Source organism: Ranitomeya imitator, chromosome 5, assembly GCF_032444005.1.
Source record: "Ranitomeya imitator isolate aRanImi1 chromosome 5, aRanImi1.pri, whole genome shotgun sequence".
NCBI classification, from domain to species: domain Eukaryota; kingdom Metazoa; phylum Chordata; class Amphibia; order Anura; family Dendrobatidae; genus Ranitomeya; species Ranitomeya imitator.
This window is the reverse complement of record NC_091286.1, coordinates 357,385,495-357,398,773: the sequence shown is the minus strand read 5'-3', so window position 1 is coordinate 357,398,773 and position 13,279 is coordinate 357,385,495. Positions and strand designations below refer to the sequence as shown.

The window sequence follows — 13,279 nt, the reverse complement described above, 5'->3', positions numbered from 1 at the left end:
ACACAATCCCCTATGTTTCCTGTCTGGGAAGTCATTTGCTTAGTTTAGCTGCATCATCAGCAAAGAATAAGTTGGCTGACAACCAAGTTGCTCTCTTACCGGACTTACATGGCTACATGGTCTATATGTAAATCTGGTAATTAGGAAAGTGCATAGTATTTCCATTTTAGGAACCGGAGATTTAACTTTGTTCAACCATTTGCTCATATCCTTAGGTTACCATAGCAAGAACATCATATAACAAAGCTCAGCAATTTATCGGACACACTGATTTACTCATATAAAAGAACAGTACTATCTTTGGAAGATAGATAGATAGATAGATAGATAGATAGATAGATAGATAGATAGATAGATAGATAGATAGATGAGGATGACCATAATTATTATTTGTCAAATGCAAGAATAATGAGAGAATATATTAAGGCATTATAATAACTTACTGCAAAGTCAAAGGTTTACATACACTAAAATTACTATGCCTTTAACCCTTTTCTGACATCGACCATAATAATATGCTGATGTCGGACAACCTCCCTTTGATGTGGGCTCCGGCACTGAGCCCACATCTTTTTCGGCACATGTCAGCTGTTTTGAACAGCTGACATGTGCCTCTAACAGCCGCGGGTGGAATCGTTACTTAACCTGATTGACAGCTCCTCACTATCCTTCCTACCTGCTTCTGATGAGATCTCACACTGCTCAGTACCAGCAGCAGCTGTCGGTCAGGCTGGGGTAGCAGAGACTGAATACACTTGGATTCATGAGCTATTTTATTCCATACTTTGTCTTATTAAAGGCTCATTTTACTATGAGAATCATACAGTCATTGTGACATGGATCGTAATAATGCATGGGCAGCATGGTGGCTCAATGGTTAGCACTGTTGCTTTGAAGCGCTGGCATCCTGAGTTCAAATCCCACTAAGGATAACATCTGCAAGGAGTTTGTATGTGCTTCACGTGTTTGAGTGGGTTTCCTCTGGATTCTCCAATTTTCTCCCACCCACACTTAAAAGACATACTGATAGGGAATTTATATTGTGAGCCCCAATTGGGGACAGTGAGGATGATGACTGTGGAATTGATGTGGGTAAAATAAACAATGTACACAGTTGTATTGTAAAAACTGGTGACAGATCCGCTTTAACACTTACATTTTTAAGACCAATGGTTTGTGCTGATATATTTTAAAATATATCTTCATAGCGATTAGAGTACAATTTTCCTAAAGCAGAGATCCATATCTTTTGCATGACAATATTGCTAAATTATAAAATATGACTTCATCATTGTGGTACAGTAAGTCTAAATATGATTTATATTTAGTAAACCCCGTACTTCATCCAGTAGTGGTTTTTGGGCAGACACAATTTTGTCATTGAAAATCTATGTCTATGCAAAGCAACTCTGTATCCCTACAAAAATATATACAAAATGCAACCGCACAAAATATTAGGGATGTTATACCTTTTAGCCATTGTTTAGCTATACCTGTAAAAAATAAATTACAGAAAAATCTAATGTTTCACGTGTCCGACATTTACTGTCCATGTATGGACTGTGATGTCTCGACTGGCTGCGCGTCTGTTGTCCTGCACTCAACAGCCTCATAAATGCCTATGACAGTCCAAGAACCATACTGGAAAAATAGCAAGTGAAGTAGTGTAAAAACTAAAATAATTGAAAAATGTCCTTGAGATACAATACAAAGGAAAAAGAAGCAACACCCCAAGGGCTTCCCATAAAGAAACAAATTTAGTGCTGCATGTTTTAACAGTTTGGATTAGACAGATAAAAATCAAACTTGTTTGCGTGAGGTAATGGATAGTGATGAGCGAATATACTCGTTACTGGAGATTTCTCGAGGTGTCCTCCGAGTATTTTTTAGTGCTCTGAGATTTAGTTTTTAGTGCCGCAGCTGAATGATTTACATCTGTTAGCCAGCATAAGTACATGTGGAGGTTGCCTGGTTGCTAGGGAACCGCCACATGTACTTATGCTGGCTAACAGATGTAAATCATTCAGCTGCGGCACTGAAAACTAAATTTCCGAGCACTTAAAAATACTCGGAGACCCCCCCGAGCATGCTCGGGAAATCTCGAGTAACGAGAATATTCACTCATCACTAGTAATGGATCTATTTCACTACTCTATTAGCGTTGCCACCTATTTTAACTCATGATGTCTGTCCTTTAAAATAGAGTAGAGCAATAGTCAGATCTGGACACAATATCCGTGTTTTCCCAACACTTGTACATTCTCTTCAGAGGAGACTACAAACAGCAGGTGCAAAGATGACAGCATCCAGAAAGTAACTATCAAATGGCTTCACTTTATACTTAAAGGGGTATCTTGGGTGTAGAAATATAGCTTTATAACATTAAAATGAAAAGTTCTGCAGCATAAATTCAATGGCATGCAGTATGGTTTGATCAAAAATCTCTGTATCGTGATCATGCTCATGTGACTGTTGTTATGGAGGACACTCCACTTCTCTGATTTGATACATCTGCTTTTCTGATATTGGAAGCACCTCTTATCGATCACCTATTCTGGTTATTCCGGCTGTTTTTAATTCTCCAGGATGTGGTCACACGCCTTGTTTTGATGCTGTAATGTTTTCTCTACATGCACCGGGGCCGCGCCTGTGCATTTACAATTGTTAGAAGGCCAGCAGGAACAAGATGATGTGCACGATACGCCGTACACTTCCAGGACTGAAGCCCACGTGACATTGTAGATAGTCCCCTAGCACCTGGCTTCCAATGAAAACAAATGGGATTCCCATTACTCAGCTGCTGGCAATGATACTGATGGCATCAGGACAAAACATGACAATTAGGAACACTAATAACAAAGCCAACGCGAAAACAAAGAATTGCTGTTTTTCTTTGCTGATTATTGCAATTACTGCTTTTCTTTCAGTTGGTTGTATATTGGGCAAAACTTGGATCTAAGGGGTTAACATCTAGGCCAATCTGTAAGGACTCTCAGTATTACCCTTATAAATAAGTAAAAAGAAGTAAAATACAGAACCCAAAGCAACCCTTCTGATTGTGTTTCACTTTTTAAGCTAAAAATCAAAGTATGAAAGGATCATGTTAATAGCAGCAGATTTCGTTTAGACGTCATGTAAATGGAGGAGCTGTGAACACAGAGCCTGCGGCCCCTGAAGTGCCATCCAACAGTGCCCAAATGCCACACCAGGTTTGCCTCCAAAACAACTGTTCTTTGTGAGAATACCTCTATATTAAAGCACAATGGAAGATGTTAAATTTATATATTATTCTACAAGTAGAATATATACCGTTGGAAGGTAGGGTTCCCTCCATTAACCACCAGTTTAATGCTCAGATGCCTCTGTGACACTGGTAGGGTTTCCTTACCGTAAAAACAACACAAATACATATACTTTGTGTATCAATATATTATTAACATTAAAAATGCTTCCTTTGAGCCCCTAGATATTAATAAATTCCCCCTTTATGTTTCTATATATTAATATGTGCCCATCAGCAGCAGTCTTGCCCTTGTTAATAAGATAATAATAATAATCTTTATTTTTATATAGCGCTAACATATTCCGCAGCGCTTTACACACATTATCATCACTGTCCCTGTTGGGGCTCACAATCTAAATTCTCTATCAGTATGTCTTTGGAAAATAAGAACTATCTGTAACTTCAGCTTGCTGCAATAACAATATAATAAAAATGTTACTGAAAATGGAAAATATTTACTGTCAATAGGATGTATAGGTTAATAAAAATTCCAATAGATATTCTGACTTCAGAAAACATTATTTTTACAAAAGGAATACAATTTTCCAATATAGGGTCATGGCCAAAAATTTAGAGATGGGCAGAAATTTTTCAAATAGTTTGCTGCTTCAAATTTTACAGTGGTAATTTGCCCCGCAAATCAACCATTTATAAAATCATCAAGAACTTCGAAGAGAGAGCCCAAAAAAGTGCCAAGAATGAATCCTAAAGAGGATTCTGCTAAGGGGTCAGTTCAAAACCAATGCAGAGCTTGCTCAGAAATGGCAGCAGGAAGGTGACAGTATGTCTGCACACACAGTGAGGCAACGTCTTTTGAAGACCAGTCTGGTGTCAAGATAGGCAGCAAGGAAGCCACTTCTTGCAAAGAAAAGCATTAAAAACAGGCATTCTGCAGGGAGTATAGGGATTGGACTGCAAAAAAAGGGGGGTAAAGTGATTTTCTCTGATGAAACTTCCATTAGACTGTATGGAAATTTCAAAGAATGATTGTCCGGAGAAGCCAAGATGTGTGGTAAGATGTGTGGTACCATGAGTCCTGTCTAATGCAAACAGTAAAGCATCCTGAAGCCATTCACGTGTGGGGTCAATTTGTGATGAACAATGCTTTTTCCAGCTTGATGGAGCACCATGTCACAAGGGAAAAAAGATAACTAAGTGACTTGACACTTTGGGTCCATTGTGAGGAAACGTCCCATATCATGACCCCATTGAGAATCTGTGGTCAATCCTCAAAAAGCGGGTGGACAAAAAAAACCACAGAAATTCAGCACTTTATAAAGAATGAACTCATTTTTACTAGTATATGTTTCCTATTTATGAAATAAGGGAAGAAAACGATGATGGCATCTTATACCTTGTGCACTTCATAAAAGTTGAATACCTCCAACATCTGACAATCACTGGAGATATATTCACTTCTCACAGGAAGTGCACAACTGGCGTTTCCCTTTTCTTCAGAAATCAGAACATTTTCCCCACTCATACTGGCTTTGTTGGGAATGGTTTGGCTGATATCACAAATATTACATGCTGCTGACAAGAAATAAAAGCCTTCCCCCAGAGCATTAAACATGACTTCATGGCTTCTAATTGCTTACAGAGACACAGAGCGCTTACATCTTCCTCATCTGCAGTTTGAAACTCTCCCACTCACTGCGTATATACATTAAAAATTACATTATCACTACATGATAAATCTGATGTCTTCAAACAGATTGTGAAGCCCTAAATAAAAGCAAAAAATAAATGATGGTACAATGGAGATAATAACTCCCTGTTGTGACAAAGTCACTGGTAAAGTGCTGGAGGGGACATATGTTTCACTACTCTTAATGGTGTCCGTGACATAAAACCCAGAGTTTTTCCTCCAGCACACTAAGTGTGGTGAGGGGTTAACTAATTTGTATAATGGGCTGGCTTTTACGTGGACATCCACAGAATGGGTGGGTAGGATGTCCACCTTATCTCCACCCCCGGGTGTGGTCTAGGGATTACACTGCTGGACTCCAGAGGCAGTCTGGGTTCAGCAGGGCTGGAGAGAGGATCTCCAGTGGTTTGTATTCTGAGGAGGAAAGACGGAACCTGTGTTGCTCCAGAGTGGGCAACGCAATTGTATGGACTGTGTTGCAGCATTTTGTTTTCTTTGTTTTCCTGTTTTGCCCCAAAGGGCTGTATTTATTTTTCCCTTCATGTTGGTTTATGCTGTCTAATAAACCAACAGAAGATTTAAACAGACAGTGTTCCTGTTTTCTACCTCCATGTACCGCTGAGTGAGTTCAACTAGCACACCGTGTAAACAGAGGTCTTCCCAAGGCTACATCATCATATTTTCTACAGGGGAAACCAATTCATTTATACTCTAAAAGTAACATTTCTGCTTGTGCATGTAGCATTAAAGTATACCTCATACACTCTCCTAGTGCATTTCCGTATCTTTGCCCTGCAGAATTTAAAAATGGTTCCTAGTCCCCTTTCAACTTAAACTTCAGTTGGTCCATGTAATAGACTAACAAGTCCACAATATCAACAGGTCTGTTAAGAGGGTTGGGTAATTCTTACCAAGCACTTGGTGTGATGCAGCTAGGAATTCATACAGATACATTGTAATTTGGAGTTGGCCTGTCAGCAAGGGTTAATTCCCCCTGGAATAACACCACTGTGCTCATTTACATGATAATGCATGTCCAAGTAATCCACTGGCTGGGTCCTTCAAAACAAATGACACTGTTTGTAGACATTGTTCTCTCTGGCTGACAGATGACAATTTTAAAATGAGGGTCCATACGCTATAAAAGATGATCTATCACCAAATTTCTAACATGTACTGCATAAATAATTATATAAATCTCTAAGACTTCATGAGGCTGGCGGACTTACTTTCAAAATACATGGCAGAATGAATAATCCTTTATGAAAACTTCTTTGCCTAAAATTAAAACGAGCAGCTAGCCTCATGAAATGCTAATTTTAATTTAAGGCAGAACAAATTTATCTTCTTCCTGACCTAGTTCATACTATTAGGTCCTACGTTGTCCACCGGTGATTGGATAGCAAAGCCCACTGCACACAGGGCAGCTGCCGGCAATGTTATGCAGCCATGACATGCTTCTAACAGCAGCGATAGGAGCAAGCTCTGATAGCTGCTGTTTAACCAAAGTTGTGTGATCCCAATGGTGTGCCTGTTTGGATGCCCTAATGAAGGCCTCTGTTGTCACCATCTTGGCACTCCTGTGAAGCCTAGCCATAAGCTGGACTTCATAGGAAAGGGTAATTTTCAAAATACATTGTGATCCTATGCTACTGCAGCATATTTTAAAAGTGAGCAAATGACCATAAGTTCAAGTCCACTATGAAAACAAAAATAAAAGTATAAAAAAATAACATTTTGAAACATTTTTCTCCAGTTAAAGGAAAACGAAACAAAAAAAAACTCCCAAAATATATTTTGTGTCATTACATTCACAAAAGTCCAAAAATTATTATATGTTAGTCGTTGCCCCTTCTCCCCAAAATGCAAAGATATCACAAAAAAAACCCAGACAATTACTAATACCTGGTCACATTACTAATGCATTGTGTAGTGCAGGTACTATTAAACAAAATTACAGCAGTCTGTGCAAAAACCATTTATGGAAAAATGAAAAAATTATGGGTCTCATAAATTGGCAGCACAAACAAATATTTTTTTCAAAGTTCTTATTTTTTTCTCCCCACTTAAATATAGTAATCATGTTGCCAGGTCATTTGTACCACACGATAAACACTGGTTTGAAAACTTACTTGTCCTGCAAAAATCACATATACATATACAGCGGGGGAAAAAAGTATTTAGTTAGCCACCAATTGTGCAAGTTCTCGCACTTAAAAAGATGAGAGAGGCCTGTAATTGACATCATAGGTAGACCACAACTATGAGAGTCAAAATGAGAAAACAAACCAAGAAAATCACCTTGTCTGATTTGGCAAGATTATTTAGCAAACTATGGTGGAAAATAAGTATTTATCTGACTCCCTGGCAGCGTAGTGTGTTACTGATGGTAGCTTTTGTTACAGTGGTCCCAGCTCTATGCAGGTCATTCACTAGGTCCCCCCGTGTGGGACTGGGATTTTTGCTCACCATTCTTCTGATTATTTTGACCCCACGGGGTGAGATCTTGCGTTGTGCCCCAGATTGAGGGATATTATCAGTGGTCTTGTTTGTCTTCCATTTTCTTATTATTGCTCCCACAGTTGATTTCATCACACCAAGCTGCTTGCCTATTGCAGATTCAGTCTTCCCAGCATGGTGCAGGGCTACAATTTTGTTTCTGGTGTCCTTCAACAGCTCTTTGGTCTTCACCATAGTGGAGTTTGGAGGGAGACTGAGGTTGTGGACAGGTATCTTTTATACTGATAACAAGTTCAAAAAGGTGCCATTACTAAAGGTAATGAGTGGAGGACAGAGGAGCCTCTTAAAGAAAAAGTTACAGGTTTGTGAGTGCCAGAAATCTTGCATGTTTTAGGTGACCAAATACTTATTTTCCACCATAATTTGCAAAATAATCTTGCCAAATCAGACAAGGTGATTTTCTGGATTTGTTTTCTCATTTTGACTCTCATAGTTGTGGTCTGCCTATGATGTCATTTACAGGCCTCTCTCATCTTTTTAAGTGAGAGAACTTGCACAATTGGTGGCTGACTAAATACTTTTTTTCCCCACTGTAGATATGAAAATAAAAAAGTTATGACTCTTGAAAGAAGGGGAAGAAAATAACAAAAGGGGAAGTTTAAAAACACTTATGCAGCCATTCTAACATGGGCTTTTATATTCAGGTTTATCATTGTTTTTATCCTTTTAAAAAAATGTATTGCAGTCATCCCTTTTACACATGTATGTATGTATGTATGTACATATGTACACGTATGTGTACCGTAATCGGATCTGAGGAAGGCACTGGTATGGTGCCAAAATGGGTACTGAGTCTTATCCTAAATAAACTTATCACTTCCATTTTTGCCAATTTTTGCCGGATTTTCTTGTGCTATTATTTATTTAGACAAAGAATTTTTTGATTGGACATTCAAGGTTCAAAATCAAGAAAACTATACCAGGAAACCTTGTAACTAACCGATACTGAATAAAACTACGTTTTTATTACTTAAAATACTGAACACACTCACCATACAAACAACCGTGCTTAGCTACAACATAACCCTCACACTGTAAATGCTCTGAATTTCCCTGCCTATGCAGCGGAGGTTGGCACCCCAAAATTGTTCGAGATTGGCGCCCCCGCTCAACGGTGGCTGTCCCTTTTACTCCTGTCCAGCCCCTGGTAATAATGTGATGCAGTTAAATTCCAATCAAACATGACAGGGAAAAATATGAAAAAGACAGTGATTGCTTTTCAACATTTGTCATCCATAGCAATCAAATAGACAGTGTGAGGTAGAGCGAATGACAAACTAAATTAAAGTGCAAAAAAGTGCATAACATGCATAGAGTACCTCTCTATAACTGTTCCCTGCTCTGGCAGCCTACCTAACTGTGGAGGTTGGCACCCTACTGTACAGCGGAAACGGCGCCCCCACTCCTCGACGGCTCACCCTAACAGTGGCCCTATAGATAAACTACAATATAGTGGGCATATAGCCAATTTTACAACCACAGCTATAGACACAAGACAGATTTCATCTATATCAATAGAAAAGAGCACAGTCTGGATAAACGCTGTGCACTCATCTTATATTGTTAAAAAGATGCCAGTTAAGCTCAATAGGGTACTCATCGTCGTCTGATTATCCAAGCCTCCTGATGAACCAATCGGTGAAACACGTTGAGGCATGAGGAACTTATCCTCAGAACATCATACAACGATGAGTACCCTATTGAGCTTAACTGGCATCTTTTTAACAATATAATATGAGTGCACAGCGTTTATCCAGACTGTGCTCTTTTTCATATTTTTCCCTGTCATGTTTGATTGGAATTTAACTGCATCACATTATTACCAGGGGCTGGACAGGAGTAAAAGGGACAGCCACCGTTGAGCGGGGGCGCCAATCTCGAACAATTTTAGGGTGCCAACCTCCGCTGCATAGGCAGGGAAATTCAGAGCATTTACAGTGTGAGGGTTATGTTGTAGCTAAGCACGGTTGTTTGTATGGTGAGTGTGTTCAGTATTTTAAGTAATAAAAACGTAGTTTTATTCAGTATCGGTTAGTTACAAGGTTTCCTGGTATAGTTTTATTAATTATTTATGCAGCTATTCTGACATGGATTTTCAAAGCAAATACACCAACTTCATTTGGTCTATCAGTGTAGTGTGTATTTGGAAATACAGCATTTCCTAACAAGATATACAGTACAAGGGTTGTTTACGTCAGACAGCCTCTTTGGGTTGTGGTAGAGCGGCTCACTAGGCTGGACACAGAGGTATAACCGGTACACTATATCTTTAAGAAAATGCTTGATTTATTGAGGACAGCATAACCCAAGCCTGGAAAAGTAAACAAGGCCCTCTGGGTAAAACAGCAAACAAAACAAAAAACAACAAAGAAACAAAAAGAACCATAGTGCTTTTCCTAGCGGGGATCTGCCCACTCACAGGTAGCAATGTCTACAGTTCAGGTTTAACACACACCTTCCTGGAGTGCTCCCTCTCCTGGTACACACTGCAACTGGAAAGCTCTGGCCATCAGCCATTTAATCCCAGACCTTGTGACTCCTCCATCATGTGACTGATCACATGATCTTGACATCACACAGGTCCTGTCAGGACTCTGCAGGTGGAGATTCGATGGACCTGCTCCCGCCCGCTCTGTGAAGGTCCACTAAAACTAGCCCATAACATACTTTCATTTAATCCTTCCAATACATAGTGTGCTGGAGGAAACTATTCTGATTTTACACCACTGATGCCATGATGTGCAGTAACACGTATCTCCCCTCCATCACTTGCCCAGTGACTGTCACATATCCCCCCTCTGCCCATAGCCGGGGGTTTTGGCACCTTCACTGGTTAAGCAGGGGATTCTGGACAGGGCATCTAGGTTCCCATGCAACCTCCCTGGCCTGTGCTCCACATGGAAAATGAAGTCCTGGAGCACCAGAAACCACCTTGTATGGTCCTTGCCACTTGGCCAGGAATTTGCTTTCCACGGTGGGGATCAACATGAGCTCCCGGTCCCCAGGGCTAAACTGTCTCAGTGTTGCTGCGTGGTTGTAGACCTCGCCAGGGTTTCTTCCGCTTGAAGGAGATTCTCCTTCACAATCGGCATCACCTTTGCGATTTAGTCCTGCATTTGGGCCACATGCTTGATGATGCTCCAGTGGGGGTGTAACTTCTGCTTCCTAAGTCTCCTTTGCAACATCTAGAAGTCCCTGTGGGTGCCATCCCTATAACAGCTCGATGAGAAGCCCGTAGAGGCCTGTCGGACTTCACTGATGGAGAACAGCAGGTATGGCAGGAGACAATCCCAGTCTCGGCCATCCTTCTCCATGACCTTCTTCAGCATGAACTTTAAGGTCTTATTGAACCTCTCCACCAGGCCGTCTGTCTGCGGATGGTACACCAACATCCTAAGTTGGGTAATCTGGATGGCCTTGTGCAACTCGCTCATTACCTTGGACATAAACGGTGTCCCCTGTTCCGTCAGGATCTCCTTTGGCAGGCCCATCTGAAAAGCAATATGGACTAGCTCTCGTGCTATACTCTGGGCAGAGTATTTTCTCAGTGGTACTGCTTCTGGGTACCATGTAGTATAGTCTATTACCACGAGGATGTATTGATGACCGCTTGTGGACTTTCTAAGGGCCCAACCAGGTCAATGGCAATCGATCAAATGGGACCTCGAGTATGGGTAACGGAACTAGGGGACTGCAAAAGTGGGATACGGGGACAGTTAGGGCAGTTAGGGCAGGACCAGCAGAATTGAACAATGTCCCTGTGACACCCAGGCCAATAAAACCTATGAAGGACTTGTTCTTGGGTCTTATCTACACCAACGTGCCCCCAAGGACTCAATGGGCATGGGCCAGATCTAGTACCCTACATCTATAGGGTCCTGGGACTAACAGCTGCTCTAATACTTCCCCTCTCTGTTTAGTGACCGGATAAAGCAACTCCCCATTAACCGCAACATATGGAAGCATGGTGTCAACCCCCGGCTCTAGGGCAACCCAATTTATCACAGTCACGTTTTCCAGCACACTTTTCAAAGTCAAATCCTGCATTTGGGCAGTCCCAAAATTTCCACCAGAAACCCCCAGTTCAGGAATTTCAGTCTCACTGGTTACATCTGTTCCTCGTCAACAACCAGGACACACAAAAGGAAATCATCCATCTCCAACTGTGATGGGTTTTCGACGGGGTTGAGCTGGCTCCTGTCTTCGCCCTTTGATATCTCTATTTGATAACTTTAATTTAATCCTCCCAACACGTAGTGTGCTGGAAGAAACTACTCTGGTTTTACATCACTAACGCCATCATGCACAGTGACACATTTCTCCCCTGCATCACTTCCCCAGTGACTGTCACAAGGTTTTGAGAAGATAATATTGGTATGAGTCATACAGGACCCCTCGGAAGAGACAGCCAACTGTGCACTCAAACTCTCTTTGAGCAGCTAATTGTGTAAGTTGTGTGACGTATCATTGTAATGTTGGCTAAGTCCACTACATAGAAACACTGAGGCCCTAATTCATCAAAGCTCTCACAGCAGAATTCTAGTGTAAAAGCTTTGAAAATTTGCAAACATTAGCTGCAGTTTTGCCACTTTTAGCGTGTTCACCCCAGCAGGGCAAAGACGGGGCATGGCGACCATCTTTCATCAAATTCATGACAAGCGGCAGTACTAGCTACCCCATAAATCTTCAGCGGAGGCAGGAGTAGGATTCGTGGCAATCACACATGGAGATGCCATGCGTCTCACGCTCCTGTTTCATGAAGAGGCGTTCTTAATGAACCTCCATTAAAAAGAAATATTGTATAGAATATTGCAAAATGAGATATAGTATGGAAAACACATCAGTAGAAATTAAAATATTTAAAATCTACTATATCTACATACTCCAATGTGCAGAATAAGAAGGTTGTGTAAGCATTTTATAATACATGTAACCCTAAAAAAATATAGCCAAGAAGGGGATACACTAATAAGATGAAAGGACGTCTGCTCAGGCATTCAGATAGTAGACAATGTAGTTTAGCAGATATCCTACATTACTTTCTCCAAATCTCTAATTATCAAATCACCTTTTTACAGTCAAGTGTTAACATTCTCGGCTCCTCTGTAAAAGGTAGAATGTAAAAAGTAAATGACTTCCATGTTTACTTTGGATTATTTCTTGTTATATCAGGTGCAGGGTATCTGTATCTCGAGGAAGCTCAAACACAGATAACCTAGGTCCTATTTATCAATGGTAACTAGCCCTGACTACTCAGGTATCCTGACCTGGACAGCACTCTGATTAATGACCACTTGTAACATTACATTGGATATATCAGGTGTTTACTCAAGGGTTGCAATCGAAATATTCTAAAACTAAGGGTACCGTTACACTATACGATTTACCAACGATCACGAGCAGCGATACAACCTGGCCGTGATCGTTGGTAAGTCGTTGTGTGGTCGCTGGAGAGCTGTCACACAGACAGTTCTCCAGCGACCAACGATGCCGAGGTCCCCGGGTAACCAGGGTAAACATCGGGTTACTAAGCGCAGGGCCGCGCTTAGTAACCCGATGTTTACCCTGGTTACCAGCGTAAAAAAAAACAAACACTACATACTTACATTCCGGTGTCTGTCCCTTGCCGTCTGCTTCCCGCACTGACTGACTGCCGACCGTAAAGTGAAAGCACAGCACAGCGCGCTGTGCTCTGCTTTCACTTTACGGCCGGCAGTCAGTCAGTGCAGGAAGCAGACGGCAAGGGACAGACACCGGAATGTAAGTATGTACTGTTTTTTTTTTTTTTTACATTTACGATGGTAACCAGGATAAACATCGGGTTACTA

The 13,279-nt window shown here is 40.9% G+C and overlaps 1 protein-coding gene across 5 annotated transcripts in view; it reads right to left on the bottom strand.

Moving 5' to 3' along the window:
- FILIP1 (filamin A interacting protein 1) overlaps positions 1 to 13,279 on the bottom strand; it is a 214,813-nt gene that overhangs the window by 106,782 nt on the left and 94,752 nt on the right. The gene's annotated exons all lie outside the window — the stretch shown is intronic.